This window comes from Balaenoptera borealis, assembly GCF_965194805.1.
Source record: "Balaenoptera borealis genome assembly, contig: HAP1_SCAFFOLD_817, whole genome shotgun sequence".
In the NCBI taxonomy this organism is placed as follows: domain Eukaryota; kingdom Metazoa; phylum Chordata; class Mammalia; order Artiodactyla; family Balaenopteridae; genus Balaenoptera; species Balaenoptera borealis.
This window is the reverse complement of record NW_028123385.1, coordinates 37,148-57,691: the sequence shown is the minus strand read 5'-3', so window position 1 is coordinate 57,691 and position 20,544 is coordinate 37,148. Positions and strand designations below refer to the sequence as shown.

At 35.4% G+C, this 20,544-nt stretch overlaps 1 long non-coding RNA gene across 7 annotated transcripts in view; it reads left to right on the top strand.

Annotated features, from left to right (window-relative positions):
• The window catches only part of LOC309621673, a 301,426-nt gene that overhangs the window by 249,978 nt on the left and 30,904 nt on the right, over nt 1–20,544 (top strand). For all 7 annotated transcript variants that reach the window (XR_014240144.1, XR_014240145.1, XR_014240146.1 and 4 more), the window contains 3 exons: nt 14,640–14,742; nt 15,865–15,940; nt 19,211–19,280. This is a non-coding gene — a long non-coding RNA (uncharacterized lncRNA). The remainder of the gene's footprint in view (nt 1–14,639; nt 14,743–15,864; nt 15,941–19,210; nt 19,281–20,544) is intronic.

Genomic DNA, 20,544 nt, shown 5'->3' with positions numbered 1-20,544 from the left:
GTTCCACATGTAGATGTATTTCTGATGTATTTGTGGGGAGGAAGGTGACCTCCATGTCTTACTCCTCCACCATGTTGAAAGTCTCCTCCCGATTTGTACTTTATATTTATCTGCCTTAATGGAATTTTGGATGACTACTACATTAAGAGCAGCTGGGCCAATTTAAAAGCCACTAATATACCAGGTGGGTATGAACGGTTCCAGACAGAAGAGGGAAAGGATTCCCTTGGAGGGAATCTAACCACAGGATTCAGCAACACTGATGGGTAACTTGTGATAATGTTTTTCAAACACTCGACAGATACCGAGATAGAATCTCTAGTTCCTCAGAGGACATGGCTAAGCAAGCTTTATGTTTATATAAAAAGTCAGTTTTTATAGTTTTAAGTTTCTACTTCCTGAGATTTGTTTTACCTTATAGTTATGGGCTAAATTGTGTCTTCCCAAAATTCATATGTTGAAGTCCCAATCCCTGGTACCTCAAAATGTAACTGTGGTGGTCAACTTTACATGTCAACTTGACTGGGGTAAGGGATGCCCAGAAAGTGGATAAAACATTATTTCTGATTTTTTCTGTGTGTGTTTTCAAAGGAGATTAGCACTCAACTTGGTAGGCTGAGTAAAGAAGATCACCCTCACCAATACATGTGGGCATCATCTGATCCACTGATGGCCTGACTAGAACAAAAAGGCAGAGGAAAGGAGAATTTGCTCTCTGTATGAGCTGGGAAATCCATTTTCTTCTGCGCTCAACATCAGTGTTCCTGGTTTTTGTGACTTGAGACTCTGACTAAATTACACCACTAGCTTTCCTTGGTCAGGCTTGTAGATGGCAGATCGTGGGATTTCTCAGCCTCCATAATCACATGAGCCAATCCTTCATAATCTCTTTCTATAAATTTATATATTGATATATCCTATTGCTCTGATTCTCTGGAGAACCCCTGACTAATACAGTGACCATATTAGGAGATGAGGTCTTTAAGAAGATAATTAAGTTAAAATGAGGCCATTAAGGTGGAGCCCAATTCCAATATGACAGGTGTCCTAATAGAAGAGTATGAGAAAGACACCAGGGAGGTGCTAACACAGAGAAGACCATGTTAAGAGACCAGAGGGTTGCCATCTGCAAGCCAGGGAGAGAGACCTCAAAGAACCCAACCCTGCTAGCTCCTTGATCTTTGACTTCCAGTTTCCAAAACTGTGAAAAAATAAAGTTCTGTTCTTTAAGCTACTTTGTCTGTGGTATTTTTTTTATGACAGTCCTAGAAAATCAGTGAACCCATTAATGGAGTTAAAGTTACTTGAGGAAGCTTTTTCTTTTCCTATGCCGTATAGAACATGACATTGGACTAAGAACACACTGTATATACTAGTTGATTAAATTCAGTTCCAGAGGCATAGTTCTCAAAGTGAGATCTCCAGACCATCAGTATTAGCATCACCTAGACACTTTTTTAGAAATGTACATTTTTGAGCCCCAGGCACTACTGAAACAAACTCCGGGGATGGGATAGAGCAATCTGTTTCAGCAAGTCCTCCAGGTGATCTGATTCACATTAAATTTTGAGAACAAGTGTTTCAGATGTACTGAACTAGGGACTGGGCAGCTGACATGCATAAGTGATGCAGCCCAGGTGTAAGTCAACAGCAAATTCTGGCATCTTGGCAAATTAGAGAAGGCACACATCTCCTTTGGGGTCAAGGCCAGCCAATACAGCTGGTTAATGTGGAATGGTCTTTATTTTTTAGAGTAAGCAAGCAGAATAGATTCATAGATGGCTATTTCATGACTTTTAAATGTTGGTAGCAAATTCTGATAATCGTTGGCCAACCAAATAAAACATGTTTGCAGGACAATTCCATCCTGTGTAAGCTCTAATTAATAATAAGGGAGTTTGGAGGAGGGCAGTATGATAGATTTGTGATTTCCCTTTTTATGTGTATGATTTCTTGCTACTATATTCAAAGAGAAGGAAATGAAATTGAGGAAATTACCTTGCTTTTTTTCTCTTCTTCTTGGTGATTTTTATATATGTTGGACTAGAGATTTAAATACACTCTGTGCATATAACTCCTCACTCTGAAAACGTAGTTTTAGAATGTATACTCTTCGTTATTCAGTGTTGTTATTATCCTAAGGCAGCGTTTGGATTTTGGTTCATTTACATACAAGGCAAGCATGTCTTTAATGGCCTGTCTCAGGTGGACAGAGGTCTGTTTTCAGAGCCCTTGCTGCACCAAGCCACGCTTCCACCGCCATCTGTGACTTTGTATGTGGGGATGTGCTGACTGGGACAGTTTCTTCTTCACTGACCATCTGCCACAGGTGCTGGAAACAGTGCCTGTAGTATTCAATCTTCAGATGAAAGGTTGAATTATCTGCCATGAGTTTCTTACTAAGTTGTTATGCCCACAGTTTGAATGCCATGTTCTATGGCGGAATCTAACCTGGTTTTATGGCTGCTTTTGTTTGCTTATTTGAGGGAATTTTTTTGCACCGTTTAAAAATGAATACAGAGAGGAAAGGAAATAAACATTTTTATTAAGTTCTTGATGGTTATAAAGTAGGAACGTTTGCCGGTGTCCTAAACAGCTGGTCTCTCCCTCCGCCCTCACCTCTACCCTTATTCCCACCCCAGGACTATAGCCAAGATCTTAAAGATGATATTTTCTGCCAGCAACACTACCATAAATAAGGACTACTGTTGGAAGAGCATGAAATGAAGTCACTTCAAGTAAAGGATAAGAAGTACAGCTTAACAACTAAAGCTGTAAAAATAATTAACAGAATCCCTACATATTTAAAGGAGAAGGATTGAAATGTGACAATTTACTTAAATCAGTTAAATCATATATCCAGTCCTTCATTTTGGGAAAACGAATTTTATTTTATAATCTAAGTGATTGATTATATTTAGAAATGTGATTATATTTAGAAACAATCTTAAATTAATTAAAGTAGACACAGGGAAAGGAATTATGACCTTTATAATACAGATGTAAATATTAGCTTAGAGAGGCTAAATCTCAGATCAAAATATGATAGAGTTAGAAGGCAAATTCTATCCTGTCTTAATCCAAATAAAAATTAATAATACTTATAAGAGTCTTTTTTCCACATAATCAACTCATACATTCCTGAACACAAAAATCCCACGAGTCAGATAACTTTGGATCAGCTATAACTTTATCAGTTCATTCCCTAATTCATCAATAGACTCAAGATTCTAAAGGCTATAAACACTTCTCACTTAATTAGGAGGGAAATTGTGCCTCTTTGGATGGTTTATCATTTCTCCCCTCCTCCAAATTCTAATATTCTTTTTAAACTAAAGTACCTTCCCTTATTTTCTTCACAGCTCTCAGACTTGGTTGTTAAGTATTCTGTTTCATTTTCGTCAGATTTTCTATTCAATGTAAGGATGAGGTTAAGATTAACATCCTGGGCATGTAGTAGATGAGAGAGAAAACAGTTCCTCAATTTAACAGAGCCTCATACTATAACCTCTACAAGAAAATAAAACCCTCTACTCTTAAGTTTGACAGCACGTTTTCTTTAAATTTTTATCTTATAAGAAATTGTCTCTTTCTATGACACTTGTATTTTCAAAGTTTCCATTATTCTCTCAGTTCCTGTTAGTGAGATCAGCGTGTGCCAACCTGAAAAAGAAGAATGCATTCAGCTGAGTCCCCAAAAGAGCTGAAATTGGAGGAGGAATATATATATATTTAAATAACCTCACACTGTATGGTTAGAGGACCTATCCCAATTCTTTTTCACATCAAACTACAAAGAATTAAATATTGTAGTCTAAGATCAGATCTGCATCTACACAGACATTCAGTGACACTTCGCAAAGATGTGCACTTCTCTAAAATGGCCCCAATGTTCTTTGAAAGAAAAAGAAAAAAAAAATCAGATTGTGGCATAAAACAATTACTATAACAGATACATGTTTTGTCACAACTTTTTTGAACAAATTTCCATCCATATGCAAGACAGAACTACATATCGAAATAACTAATTTTGAGTCTTTTGGGGTGGCATCCTCCTGCAACTTAATCTCAAGTAAAGCAATCTCTACCACTGCATTCAGTTCTCAAGAGGGCGGGTTCTGACTTAGGTCAAGCCTACTTTTGAAGAAAACAAGCAGTACTGTTTTATGTCTTTTGCTCATTTTCACAATAATGTGATAAGTATTTGTTGGGCTGACTCTTAAAGACACAGATGACTACTACATGAGCTCCAAACCTAAATTCAACTAGGAAATTCTAATTGTGACTGTAATATGGATTTATTTTCATTTTCAATGGTATGAAACTAGTTCAGTTGATTTATTTGTATCCCAACTGGAATGAAACTTGTTCAGTTATAGATACCTTGACCAAAAAAAAAAAGAAAAATACAACTTACATTATGGGTTAGGCTAACTATATTATTGATCAAAATATTCTGCCTCCAGAGAGTACAAATTGACCTTCCTTAACTCCATCTGCTTTTATAACCTGAGATTTTTAAAATGCCTGAAACTATCTTCATCAGATCTATACCAATCACTAGATCAGATTTCACTTGGAATGCATCAGTCAGAAAATCTCAGCTATATTATCTACCCACAGTGTGACTGAATCATCATTACTTTTCATCAATGACTATAATTTATGTCTTTATTATTTTCCTTCACACTAAATGCTGGCAAAAACACACAAGACTCCTACATTCTAAGTTGATTTAAAAAATCCTATAAGGACATGTTTGGTTACACCAGAGAAACAGTGCATAGTGTAGCGTGACAAGCTCTAGGGATGTGACGATCTGGGTGGTGCCATCAGTGGACATGCTTGACCTTATTTCTAATCGTTAGTGCTTTTTAAGGCCATGGAGGCAATAGTCACATGGGAATGTGCCCCATACCCAGTATCCTACCTACCTTCTATCCTTCTCTTTTAGGTGGATCTCATTTAGACACTGCTCTCATTCCCAGACCCCTCCATCAAATTATCACAATGAAAATGAGGACCTAGTCTACTGTCTCCTGTGTTCATTAGACTTCATACTAATAATTGGGGTATTGATGTGACTATAGACCAAAAAGGAAAACTGGATCTTGTTTTCCATCTCCACAATAATCCAAGATGCACCAGTACTTTCCATTGTTGAGAGAGAAGAATTCTGAAGAGGAACTCAGTCTCTAAAATCAGCAGAATCACATGTTATATATTCTAAACTTTTCTATCTCAGGCAACAAAAAGATCCTTTTTATTGCACTTTTCCAGACACAGTGGTAATTGAATAGATCATCAATGTCTAATCCTCAGCAAAAAGAAGGATAATACTTTCATGTAGCATATATTGGGGTTTTTTCTGTATAAAATCTATGATCTTCAAATATAGGTTTTCAGTATTCCTTTAAGCAGTCTTTTTGAAGTTGACCAATTTATGACTATTCTGACTTCTCTCTTCTCCTTCAGGTCATGAAATTTCATCTTTCTCAATTCAGGGTCACTGGAGAATACTCAGCAGTTCTTAGAAAAGGTTTATGGTTTACTAATGTAGAAAACAAGTGCTTAGATTTTGATGTTTTAAGAGGCTATGTGGCAGCCTCTGCCTCTGGCTTCTCTCAAAGGAGTCATTATAAAAAGCAAATTCAAATTTATAAAATGTGAGCCTTAGCCTTTTTGTCACCACAATTCCCTGCACCCACTCTTCTTCTGGGAGAATGACCTAGGAGATGTAGAACCCTCTCCTTCCATGGGCATATCTCATACATTCTGGATTATAAAACTAAAGTGGAAACACTGCCTGCTGTTTTGGCTAGTGGCTAAGTACATTCACCTCTATTTCATCCCAATTGATTTTGATCTCACTCCCTTATATTCAAAATATTGGCCTTACTAGATGTGTTGGTCTTTTGAGGTATTAATTTGGCTAGGATACAGTACCCAGTTGTGCAAACACTAATCTGGGTTTTCCTGTGAGCATATTTTGCAGATATGAGTAAAGCACATAATCATTAACTTTAAGAAAGGAAGATTATGCTAGATAATTCCGATAGTCCTGTTCCAACCGGTTGAAGGGCCTTAAGAGCAAATCTGGAGCTTCCCTGATTAAGAAATATTGTCTGTGGACAATACCTTCAGCCTATCGTCTAGAGTTCTAGTTGACCCTTCCTGAAGGCCTGTCCTACAAATTTCAGACTTGACTAGCCTGACATTCGCATAACCCAATTTCTTGCAGTAGAAAACTAATATAAGTGTTTATTTTTTAAATAAAAGAAGCAACATTATAATCAATAAAGTGGAATTTCTTTTCTCCACAGGGTTTAAAATATAACAGGAGAGAAAATATTAAACACACTCTTGCTACCCATGTTTCTATTAGTTTTCTATTACTCTTTTAACAAATTACCACAAAATTAGTGGCTAAAAACAAATTTACAGTCTTCCAGTTTTGAAAGTCAGAAGTCCAAAATAGGTCTTACTGAGCTAACATCAGGGTGTCCACATGGCTGAGTTTCCTCTGGAGTCTCTAGGAGAAAATCCATTTTCTTGCTTTTCCCAGATATTACAGGCTTCCTGATTTCCTTGGCTTGGGACCCCTTCCTCCATCTTCAAAGCCAGCAGTGTACCATCTTCAAATCATTCTCTGACTATGATTCTTTGCCTCACTCTTCCTTTCAAGGATACTTGTGATTACATTGTGTCCATCCAGATAATCCAGGATAATCTTCCCATCTCAAAGTTAGCTTATTAGCAAACTTATTTCCTTCTGCTACCTTAATTCCCCTTTACCATAAAACCTAAAATATTCAAAGATTCCTGCGATTAGAACACAGACACCTTTGAGGGGTCATTATTCTTTCTACAGCACCATATATTGCACTTGAATCCCTATTACTAATATTGAATTCTTTCGTGCTTCTATCTGTCCTGAGCCTTCTAATGCAGGCTCTCCTCTTTCCATAAATGTAAACTCCTTGATCCAGAGTCTAATTTTTGTTATTGTTGTTGTTTTCCCAACACCTATCCAAGTGGTGATTAGACTTAAATTCATACCTTGGTGAGTCTACCAATTTAATACCAACTTTGAAGTCCATCTCTTTTTTACCTTGAATCCATACTTTCCCCAAAACCTATCTTAAAATCTTCTTTTTTCCCTTTTCTCCTCCCTTTTCAAAAACTGCTCATCATTGTTTAAACATGCTTACCCTGCCTAGCTTAAAAAGCACCCCTTTGATCCAGGCCATTTTCCTTTCTTCTATAAATTTCTTATACATTATTTCTACTTCTTCAGTCCATTTCTTTTGAATTTTTATTTACATTTCGACTCTGTAATCTTTCTGAAACTACTGTTGTTAAGTCTTCAGAAGACCAAAAGGAGAGAAAGCAAAAAAGGAAAAGAACAGAAAGAGCAAATTCTGAGTGATTTACCTGTCTGTTGGTTACCTAGTCTCTACAGATGTTCAGATACACATAAGCTCTATGTGTTCCCTTGAAGACTAGGAGGACATCTAGCTGAACTGTCTCAGGAGCTATTCAAGCAATGAAACAGTAAAGAATACTAGAAAGAATTTTGGACTAAGATTTGACTTATTTTCCCTGCCTCTTCTACTTAAAGTTGAATTCTTTGGAGGATATTGTCCTTGCCTACTTCAAAGAGTTGCTTTGGGAACCTATAGGGCTAAATACTTTAAAGTATTAACTTATCTATTTACATAAATAAAATACATGCAATTACTATTGGAAATAACAGATAATCACTATAAAATATAAATGATGATCAGAGGTATAAATACTCCTTTTGAATCTTCAATAAATTAAATTTTATAAGGACTCCATTGTAAAAAAAATGAAGCTGTGAGGTACAGAGGTTCTGAGGAATACAGTTTGGAAATAATCCATGTGTTTATTATTGTTTGAATACAAGTAATTGAAAATTTCAGGAATTTCAAATAAAATCAATCTGCTTTTCATTTTCCTGTGTGGAGGAGCAGTTACTTTTTTTTCTAAGTTTGAATTTTCAAATTATAGAAAAAAATAGCTCTTTTCAGATTTGACGTTTGACCCAATTACCATACTCTTTTCAAGTATGACATTTACTTACTTATTCATTCCATGAAAATAAAATCCTATAAATATAACTTTATATACAGACTGAAAATGATTAAGCAAATTGTAAAGCTCTTTTTTTTTTTTTTTTTAAGTTTTTATTTATTTATTTATTTATGGCTGTGTTGGGTCTTCGTTTCTGTGCGAGGGCTTTCTCTAGTTGCGGCGAGCGGGGGCCACTCTTCATCGCGGTGCGCGGGCCTCTCACTATCGCGGCCTCTCTTGTTGCGGAGCACAGGCTCCAGACGCGCAGGCTCAGTGATTGTGGCTCACGGGCCTAGTTGCTCTGCGGCTTGTGGGATCTTCCCAGACCAGGGCTCGAACCCGTGTCCCCTGCATTGGCAGGCAGATTCTCAACCACTGCGCCACCAGGGAAGCCCCAAATTGTAAAGCTCTTTATGTTTGAAAGGAAATTCGACATAGATTGAAGATTGCCATTCAGGAAATTACCTTCTTAATTGTCTGCTCCTTAATACTAGTATTCAGAAAACTAATAGTTACACTTTCTTATACAGTCTGACATTGAATATGAATATGAGTCTGAGTAGCTTCTGAATATGCACTAGATGAAGACTATTGAATGAGACCAGATGCCATTAGTTTTGAGGGGTCTTTCATGCATGTGATTCTATATGTTTGGACAAATGTAACATTTGCCCTTTACTACAAAGTTCTAGGGATATTATAAAAGATAAATAAAACTAGAAACAACACTCTAGGTTATGTTATGGCCTTATTTTTGTGGAAGCTAAAGGCAAGAGAGTCAGTGCTTAGGAAATCGTTGATTAAGTGAAATAAACTCGTGTCCTTTCAATATATGCCCCTATAGGCTTACTTTAGCTGGTTTAAATTAAAATTAAAATAGAATAGCAGAGGTAGGAAGCATGAATTGATGGCATTAAACTATAAGTTTCATTCATAAAAATTACTTTCCAATTTTAATAGAAGATGTAGTTTCAGTTTAATTTTGAAAGTATATTTTAACCCACTCTCTAATCTACATATTTTAAATAATTCAAAATGGAAAGTACGACATATGGCATAATGTTAATGATTTATTTTCTAAAAAAATGTTTTATTTATGACACTAAGAGAATGTTTAATACCCAAAAAGGGAATCTCAGAGTTGTTCATGATTCAAGTAAATTGCTTTCCCATGTTTTCTGTATTTTGCCTTAATAACAAATGATCTCTAAATTAAAATTTACTACCCTTTGAAATAATGTAAAATTTAGAAATTTTTCTGGACTTTAGCTATTTAGTTTTATTTTAGTGGAAGTGTGTTAAACATTCACTAATGTAGTATTTAGTTTGCTAAATGTGTGACTATATTAAATAATAACTAGGCATTTCTAGATATTGTACATACCTCAACTCTTTCCCAGGGTAGATAATCGGGATGGGTTTCCATGTTTTCTGAAACTTTATTTAGTTTTTACATTACTTTTCTTCAATAGTAGACAATTGTGTTTATTATTCCAATAGTATAGCAAAGACTATAGAAAATTGTTGATTTTTATAATTCATTTTACTATAATTTTTAAATTACTTTCATGAAGAGTTTAATGTGATGAAATTTTTTTTCTTAAGGACTAGGTGTTCAAAGTTATCTAAAAACATATCAACACTAATTTTTTTTTAATTTTGGCAAATTTAACTGCCCCCAAACTAAAATAAATTCATTTATTCAATCAATCAATATTTATTTATTTTTCATAATATGAATATTTCTACTATGTCCTAGCTGTAGGAACAGTAATTGAAAAAGACAAAGTCCTTGCTTACATGAAGTTCTCATTTCAAAAGAGGAAATACACACAAATATATAAACAAATACATAAACAAAACTTCTGACTTTTTTCTCAGGCTACTGCACTTCTTGGGCACTGCCTTTCAAGGCACAGTTGGTGTTCTTGTATTCTTGGCAAATTTGAAGCTTATTCTATGCTAAGGAATTTTTCATTGATTCGTTACATGGAACCATGTACTTTCCATGAAACACTCCTACAAATTCAAATATTGGGATCACAGCTTAAATGACACTTTCTCAGAGAGGTCTTCCCAGTTTTCTAACTACCCCCTCCAAGACTCTTACTTATTACTTTTTTATTTTCTTCAGGGCATGGGACACAAACATATTATGTACATAGAACTTATAAAAATAATTTCTATACACACATATTTGATGTGTTTATAATATTTATATGCAATTGTGTTTCAGGGTCTTTATTTCCTTATTCATATATTTGCTTATTTCCATATTTTCTGCTCAGTAGATCATAGACTTCTGGAGAGGTGGCACAATTTATCAACCTTGTTTATCATTAGGAACAATTCTTGAGTCATAACAGGACTTGAAATCCTTGCTAAATGAATGCATCAATGAATGAGGGTCACGGATAACTATTTCAATAGATGGTAGAAGCCATTGGAAGGGCTTAAATCACAGAGGTAGAGCATCTGATTCACATATTAGAAAGATCACTCTGGTTTTTGCCTGAAGACTCAGTAGTTTTATTTCCTATGGGTATTGTGCCCTTATTGTAGTTCACAAACTCATTATGAGTGTCCATAAGGACATAGATTTCATGAATGCAAAGACTATAACTTTTATCTTTGAATTTTGATGCCTAATGGAAAGCCAAGTACTAGTCGTACATTCAGAAATATCTGTTGAATAATAAAATGACTTGTGAGTTGTAGGCATTCAGTTAAGCACAATGAATAAGCTGATTATTAGGCTCAAGTCCTGACTTCAAATATTCAATTTCTAATTTCAAAGATCCAATTGGCTAGTAATAAAGGCATGCTTGCTAGCAAATGACTGAATACAAAGTTCTATAGAGTAAAATAAATTGGCAACTGGATATTGGTCTATTGCTCTGATATGGAAGACCAGAGATTAAAAAAAACAAAAACAATGTTTTTATTAAAGTTGGTCTTGGAAAATTTTTATTGTTTGTTTTGTGCTCATGTTTATTTCATCTTACAGCTTACATCTATGAGTTTATAACTTACATTAAATGTATAACATTAGATAAAATCTAGTGTATACATGTGATGATAGTTTCTGAAACCATGTTGTTGACCACATTTTTAATATAATTTAATGAAAACGATTTTATAAAACATAAAAAGAACCTGAGTTTGTATCGAGATAAACCTGATTTCAATCCTTAATCCACTGTGTATTACCAGATGATTGATTAATATTCACCACAGGATCTGATATAGTGAATATTAGCTTTTTTTTTTTCTTCCCAACTATGAATTAAGCTGGTCTCACTAACTTAGTGAGATCTTCCGCAAAGCCAATTGTTCTCAATGTATAGTACATATACTGAGGGTGGTAACTGTGGTGCCTTTTGATGAGATGGCTAATAATAGGTGGAATAAAACATTCTCTCTTCAGCACAAGGGCAGGGCAAAGGGTTGGAGCAAAGGAAACAACATACATCAAGACTACTAGGACTAATAGAGCTCCTTCCTCTGGTGGCATTGGGTGGCAGGATAGATGGTTTATTGGGAAGACTGGGTCACAGGGTGAGGTCAGCTCAGCAGGAATGAGTATTCTTCAAGAATTTGCCACAATGTCGAGCAATCCAAGGCTCAAGTGTTGGAGGAGATCATTAGAGAGGATGTGCTTACCAACTGACCCTTGAGCTGGACCCAGGCAATAGGGGATCCTCACAACTCCCCTGTCCTTGGAATGAATGTTCAAGTTCCGCCCACCTTTCCCACACTAGGAGCTGTTTCAAGGACATATCTTAGAGAGAGTCAGGTGTTGTTGAGACCATCTGAACTGAATATGGGACTGAACACACTTTTGGCCTCTATATAAACTTTTTAAAGATTCTGGCAAGCAGCTGCAGAGATCTACTCATCTTGCAGCCACCCAAGACAAGCTTAGTATGTAAGTTCCCTGGCTTATTAAACCTGCCACCCATCAATCTGGAGTTGTGTGCTTCTTTCTTTGGTGTCCCCTTCCCCTGGGTGTATGGGGACCAGTTTCAGGTTTCACTCAGGAAGCTCCCAAGGTTTGCAAACCAACACTCAGTGGCTGCAGTAGGTAGAATTTTGGCCTCCACGACATTCAGCCACTAGTGTTACTCCTGTGAATGTGTTACACTGCATGGCAAGAATAACTTTACAGATGAGATTAAAATAAGAAGTTTACCTTGTATTATCCAAGGGGCTCCAACATAATAACATGAGCTCTTAAAAGTAGAAGAGGAAGGCAGAAGCACAAGTCAGAGAAACAAGGCAGAAAGAGAAGTCAGATATCCAAGCATGAGAAGGCTTTGATTTATGTGACTGGCTTGAAGATAGATCTAGGGGACCTTGTGGAAACAATGAAAGGAAATGAATGCATCCAATATCCTGAGTAAGCCTAGAAGATTCTTTCTCAGAGCCTCCAGGTAAGATCACCTGTCAGCCAACAACTTAGCTACTTCCTCGTGAGGCCTTAAGCAGTGTACCCAGTAGAGCCTGCTGGATTTCTGACCTGTACAACTGGAAGATAATAAATGGTTGTTATTTTAATTGACAATATTTGTGGAAGTCAGTTACGGCAACAATGGAACACTAATAAAATGACTGAGCTGAACAAACTTCAGCCCAAGAGAGAGACTTGATGGAATCCAGGAGCCAGTGATCTTCCCCAACCTCTGGCGCAATTAAGCACATCCTGAGGCTGAAAACTTGACCCTGGGTAAGTCAGACCTGAGGTCCAGTCTTGGCTGCCCTTTTTATTAAGTATCTCTGCCACTCATTTCTCTAAGTCTTAGTTTACTCAGGACAACAACATCTGTCTACCTCAGTGGGTTGTTGTAAGAATTGTATTTGATTTTACATATAAAATTCTTGCTGGAAACATAGTAAGGGATTCAGAAATGGTATTTACTTTTACCATTAATATTACTTATCAGGCATAGCACCCAACTGTCCTTGAGAAGATTTTGTTGCATTAATCTATGGCTGCATAAAGACTTAACCCAAAATGACATGAGTTTCATTTCTCCGTAATTCCATGGATTAGGAGTTCAGATAAGGCAGAACACAAAGGCTTGTGTCTCTCTACAGTAGCAGAGGCCTTGATAGGGACCACCGGAATGGCCCCTAGCAGCTAGGATGACTTAACTGGTGTCTTATGTCAGAGTCTCAGTTCTTACCAGGCTCCTCAGCTGTCTTCCATGTCTCATTTCAGTCTAGCTTTCTTAAGCTTCCTCACAACATAGTTGCCCAGGGAAAGTGGGATTTTCTACGTGGTGAATGGCTTTCCCCAGAGATTATGCAGAATCTGCCAGCTTTCTTAAATTTAAACTTAAACTACTGTACCTGAAGTAACATTGTTTAAGGGTGCAAACTTACAACTAGAAGACAAATAAGTCCTGGAGGTCTAATACATGCCACAGTGAATATAAACAAGATTGTGCTATAATAATCAAACTTGGTAAGGGGCTAGATCTTACTTATACCCACCACAAAAAAGAAATAATAATTACGTGATGTGATAGAGGTGCTAACTATCAATATGATTACAATGGCAATCATATTACAAAATATAAATACATCAAACTACATGTTGTACATCTTAAATTTATACAATAAGTCAAATATATTTCAGTTACAAATAAATAAATAAACTACCAGACTTGACATTTGCACAGTATCACTGCCTCTCATTTTACTGAACAAACCAAGTTACAAGGTCATCCCAGATTCAAGAGGAAGTAAAACAGGCTCTTTTCTTTGGGGAGAATTTCACTTATGTACAGGATGGGAAGGAACTGATGGTGGATATCTTTGATAATCTCTCCCACAGATTGCTAAACTTAATCATTTGGTCAATAACTAACAAAAAGCAAAATTCTTTATATTATCTGAAAAAACTTACTAATTCATTTGAACATCACACTGAAGCTATTTTAGAAATTATAAAAAAATACATTGTTTTCCCAAAGAGACAACAGTGATGAGTAAAGAAGATATTTTGCATCATACAGCAGGCATCTAGAAATAATATAACACAACCAGAAGGAGACATTGAGCAGATTCACTTTAAAGAATTTCTTCAAAGAAAACTTTTTGAACAAAATATATACTGCATTTTATTTAGAAATATATTCTATATATTCTCAGTTGCCAACTTAGTTGGTAAAAATAGCACCTTTACCTCTTCCACCTTTATTCAAAAATTAGTGTTATATTGAAATAATAAAATGTTTTTATTTTTTATAGAAACTTGTACTTGTGTTAATCTAAACTACATTGATAATATTTTCAGTATTATTGAGGAACATATTAACAGTTATCTTTGTTTTGTAAATAGAAAAATATATTGCATTTATTTTATAATGGAGTTTCTCTCTCTCTCTCTCTCTCTCTCTCTCTCTCTCTCTCTCTCTATATATATATATATATATATTTAACTTAGAAAATTGATATGTAAGTCACTCAGCCAAAAAAAAAGAAGACAAAATAAAATATGAATGTCACAAGTGATTCCTCTCCTTGTCTCCTTTCAGGAATGAACATAAAATGGGTGAAAGGGACACATATCTGATGTTCCCCCATCTAATCTCAAATCCACTCTGGCTTTTGTTATATGAGCATCTCATCCATCTGAGTGTGAGTCTATTGTTGAAGGGTATATATTTTTAATGGAATACTGGTTCTAAAAGTAAGACAATGGCTTAACTGATGCTTACCTAAAGGAAAAATATTCCAGCATAGAAAGAAAGATACATTTTAATAGACATATTAAGAACAGTATAGCAATTTCTATGAGACATAGTTCAAGGAGATTTGAAGAGTGATTTTGACCACTCTTTATTTATTAGCCAAGTTTAGAAACCAATTCTCATATAAAAGATGAGCTAAAGGAATTAGTAGGCTTAACTGCATGAATAGAAGATTATTAAAGTGCATTTTTAAAATCACACAGAGAAATATGTGATTCTTTATTTTTGAAAAGATATAGCCATAGAAAATTAGGCTATTTAGATTTTATTTTATGTTAATTTTAAATAATAGATGAAATTTTATATCTGAACTCAAGGAACATTAGCCAAGTAAGAGAAAATCAGTTGAGTGTATAAAATCTGTTATAATTTGGTAAATTATAAAGATGCAGAATAAACATCCCCAAGTATTAAAATAAGGTTTAGCAATATAGAATAGATTTATTTGCATTTAACAAAGATCTCATGGCTGTTGCTGAAGAAATACTAAAATACAAACAGGCCTTTATCCTGGAACTTTTGTATGTCAGTTGAATAGCAGTCAATCCCACCTGAGTTAAAACTCATCTGCTCAAAAGCACAAAACTTGTTGAGAATATAATAAATTTGATTATACCAAATTGAGGCAAACAATTTTTTTCAGGGAAAATATTTTACCATAGCAACCATATAATTGTGTGTGTGAGAGAGAGTGTGTGTGTGTGTGTGTGTGTGTGGACATGTGTGTGTGTTTGAAGAAGGAATGTGTAAAGTGATAAAAGTAATATTTACAATTTCAACTTCTGAAACATAATCAGCCCTGGGTAATGGCAAGCACAACAACTAAATGACAGCACGTGTTTTGCAAGATGGTATCACTGTCTGTATCTGTACCTAGGTATCTAAAGTGTCGCCTATTTTAAAATTAGAACTTTAAAACTATGAATGCTTATAATTTTAACTTTGATCAGACCAAAAGTTAATATTTGTGACCATAATTTAATACTAGTGCATTAATTTCTCTCCTCAGTTTGGAAGAGCCACATCTACGAAGGCACTGACAACTTGAAGAGAGGAGTTTTGCAGTCCAAGGGGACGCCGGCAAGGTATATACAGTTCAAATGCACGCCTGTTGTTTGAAAAGTGCCCGTTGTCCAAAGGAAGACACACTGCTACCATGGAACAGTAAAGATATTGACATTCCAAACTAACACCTATTTTTATAATCTACTCACTCAAAATAGGTGAGTATAAAAATGCCACAGCACATTCAAGATACGGGATAAAATTAATTTTCTGTTTTAAAAGGTTACCATTATAACAAATTCAGTGTAATATAACAGTGCTCTTTCTGTTGTATTATTTTACTGATCTCTAATACCTAGGAGTATTAAATTTACACAAATTAAAAAAAATAAAAGAAAAAGTTTTGTAAATGTGACTCCTAGGATAAAGGAGACCTACACTGTAAAGTAGAATTAGTACTCTAATAAAGAGTTTCCTTAGCTTCTGCATCAGACAATATATCTTGTGAGATTAAGAATAAATTGATTTCTGTGATGAGGAATATCAAAATGTTAGATTCAAAAAAAATCTGAAGAAATCCAACTCAGTTATAAAACAGGGAAATTCACAAGGGAAGGAGACAAAGAATGGTAGGAATTTTCCAAGCTCTTGTCTGTTACACTGTTTCTTATAGTGTGGAATGATTTATTATCTATCAATCTAGTCTCATTATAAAATAACAACATTTCAAAACTATCACAGTTTAATATTGATTCCCACCACTTTGAATGACCTAAAGCCAGAATATCTGAATAAAAATCATTGATCTAATCTTCACAAATTAGCAATGTTCAATATTTCTTTTAAAATTATAAAGTGTCAGTTACATAACAACCAAATATCTACAGGAAATGGTTAAAGAAGGTGACAGAACCAGGATTCAAACCTAGAGCTATTTATATTCACAATCCTTCCTCTTAGCTGTATGCCACATAGCTTTCTTTCTCTACAATCTAATACACTGAAGCTTTGTACAGGGGCAGTATAAGCATAGCCAATGAGGTTTACCTGAGGTGTGATTATTGCTAATTGAAAACAAGTGCATTGATATAACAGTGGTACACATCAATATCCAATGTTTCACTGCCTTAAAAACGACAGTCGATCCTTCCACACAGCTATACTAAATAAAAATGAACACAGGAATAGTATGACGCATTAAGTGCTCTCAGTCAATGAAATAACTACGAGAAATATAGAACTACAGACAATGCTTTTCAATTTTTGTTTAAAAAGACACTCAAAATCTCATGGAAGAAGGCATCTCTATTAAAATGTGAACGTCTACAATGTCAGCTTCAGACAACTTTCAAAATCTTTCCGTTGGAAAGATGAAAAGAGGACATTTTAAAATAAAACCACTGCCCAGTTAATCATTTACGAAAGCAAGTGAAGTTTCCAAGAGAAGGACCCTCAAAAAAAGATATCTAGAAGATGCTGTCTGCATTGATGACACTTGGATTCTTACCCTCTGCATCTACAAGTGGTGGTTCTTGCCATCTCAGCGTTTTCACAGTACTTCATTACTGATAGGGGTGAGGTAAATGCACATGAAACCATCAACACTGAGGGAGTCTGTCACTATCCTCAGGATATAGGAAAGCTGGCAACTTGGGTATTAAGAGTTATGAAGTTTCTTCACAATGCTCAAGGGCAAAAATGCCACATTCACTTACTTTCCTAAATAAACATTAAATGTGGCTCTGTTCCTGCCTGAATTATTTTGTGGAAAAATTAAGTATCTGTTATTTTAAAGGTCCCTCTACCTTTCTTCAGTAATTATAAAACCCTAGAGGTTTGGAATTCAGAGAAATGGAAGGGACTTTTGTTTCTGATATAGTGCTGCCATCTTTGAGATGGCCAGCACTCAAGCCTTCCTGGGCCACTTAAATCAAACGGCTCCAGAGTTCATGGCACTGCTTTCCCTGCAGAATGGTTACCAATCGTATTTACTGATTTAGTGCTTGAAAGCCATGTATTGATCACATGGACAAAAAAATAATAATTTTAATTTTCAGTTGCTGTATAGTTTTATGTGTTTTTAAAATTATTATTTTAATTATTATTTGTTAAAAATAAAACTAAATTTACATTTTGGTTTGATTTTTAACAAGTAATAATTTGGTAGTTTTTGAAATGCAATTATTTTTAAAAGCATTCTTGGGAAAATGCATCTCTTAATAAATTTTTTATTATAAATTCATTTATCCATAGATAAATCTTGCTTACTGTTAGAAGGTGACCATCAGATTCTATATTTCTATATTCTCATTTTTAGAGATTTAAGCTCTGAGAAATCTTATTCTCAGAAATAAGGAGATGAGAGAAGAGGCTTTTTTATGTCACTCAGTTCTTTGAATTCCTTCAAAGAACTATGACAAAAATTGCAGAGTAATTCATCATAAAAACTGATTTATAATCATGTGTCCACTGACAACTCAATTAGATATTTCTTCAAGTTTTTGAAAGAATTCAATATAAAAACATAAAAAATTTATTTGTCAAAGGTTTTGTTATCTAGCTATTGGAGTCATCTACTTTTTAAAATAGAGGTGAATGTTTTGAATTGTCCCCTTTGTTTTGCATCCTGGAGATTTCAACACCCAAAGACAAAGCATCAGAGTCAAGTTCAAGAAGGTTGAGAAGTACACTTCTCTTTTGAAAATGAAACCTTGTGGGAGAAAGGTTTTTTTTTAAAAGGAAAAAATGGAAAGAGGAACAACAAGAATTAGGAAACAGTTATTCGAATGTGACACCTGAAAACTGGTTAAAATTATTTGCTTGGTCAGAATGCTCTTCATAGTTTTCTCTTAATCCCAGGGGTTAGCAGACCTCAGATTGAAATTAGGAGCCTAAATGGCAAATAAAACCATTCAACCAACCAAGTCAGTTTTATTTTCTGTAAAGTAAAATCTCCAAATTCATTTTAAAATTCAATTTAATGTCTTTTGAAGTGTCCCTATAGCAATCATCTCAATTTAATGCATTTTGAAGTGTCCTTATAACAATCATCTCAACTCTGAATTCTAATTTTAAGATAGATATGTAGATAGTCACATTAAGAGATAGTTACATCAATCTCTGGGTTGCATTGTAGTAACTGAACACAACACTGAAGACTTGACTAGTGGTGGAACTAGGTCCCATCTCACAGGTCACCCAGAAACAATTTCATAAAGGAAAGCCTATGGGGGAAAAGAAATACATAAGGGAAGCATTGCAGACCAAGGGAGATGGAGTCCTTCTGAAAGGTCAAGTAATTTTTGTCTTAATACACAATTTAATTTCTCTACCTTTTCTATACTTTGCAGGCTATAAGGACAATCATTCTTCAGAGCAGAGGACAACCATGCAAAATCATTAAAGTGATATGCTTGTGAGGTAAGTCCTTCCTCACTTGATATGGTTAGTAGGTACTAAAAAAAAAAGTCCCTTCTATTCTAATACTATTCTAATACTATCTCTATAAATGCCCATTTTTTCTCTGTTGTGCTCTCTCTAGCTCTTTTGTTTCTCTCTTTTTCTGCCTCAGGCTAGGATGCATGTTCCAGTTATAAGAATTAACTCAACAATCCAGGCAGATTGAGTGTTCCGAAGTAATAGCGTATCCAAAACAAGATTACCTTTCTTTTTTCCAAGGTAGAAACTATTAATTAAAAGTGTGCCACTTAAGACAGGTCTGACTGGACAAGATGAGAGTTTGAATCACTATCAGATATATGTTTGGTTGTATTTCAACCTTGAGGGAGAAAAAAAAAAATCAGGTTAAGATTAATGCATCTTTGCTAATAATATGACATGTAAATCACAAAACAACCTCATAAGTAGTAATAGCATGGGTTTAAATATACCCTGTCACCTTGGAGAAATAATGTTTTTATCATATAGGGAACCCATAAGATAGTACAAAATGGAAAAGGACAATAAATAAGCAAAGCAGAAGCCTCTACTAATTTAGTAGCGACCACAGGTTTTCAACACAAAGGGGGCATTCTTTGGTAACATGGTTCAAAAGAATTTTTATTTAGGTAGAAAATAAAAGCTTCGCATAATTAGGTGCATTTAGTTTAACGGTTGTTGCAAAGTCTCCTTTTTTTTTTTTTAAATGAAGCCTTCTTTATTTATTTATTTTTGGCTGTGTTGGGTCTTCGTTTCTGTGCGAGGGCTTTCTCTAGTTGTGGCGAGCGGGGGCCACTCTTCATCGCGGTGCTCGGGCCTCTCACTGTCGCAGCCTCTCTCGTTGCGGAGCACAGGCTCCAGACGCGCAGGCTCAGTAGTTGTGGCTCACGGGCCCAGTTGCTCCGCGGCGTGTGGGATCTTCCCAGACCAGGGCTCGAACCCATGTCCCCTGCATTGGCAGGCAGATTCTCAACCACTGCGCCACCAGGGAAGCCCGCAAAGTCTCCTTAATGGCGGTGAAAATAAAGAAAACCTCCCAAATGAGAACAAGTAAAAGATATTTATCAGAGTTTGATATAGCAAGAGAATAGCCACCAACACTTGCATTTCACAGAGACTACATGGCAGGCAGAGAGTGGAAAATGTTTATAGTGGAAAGAAAAGAAAGCTTCACATGTGACCTGATTGGAGATGTTGGCACAGGGAATCTGGGGGTGGGCTGACCAGAGTGGGGCATCCTGCGTGA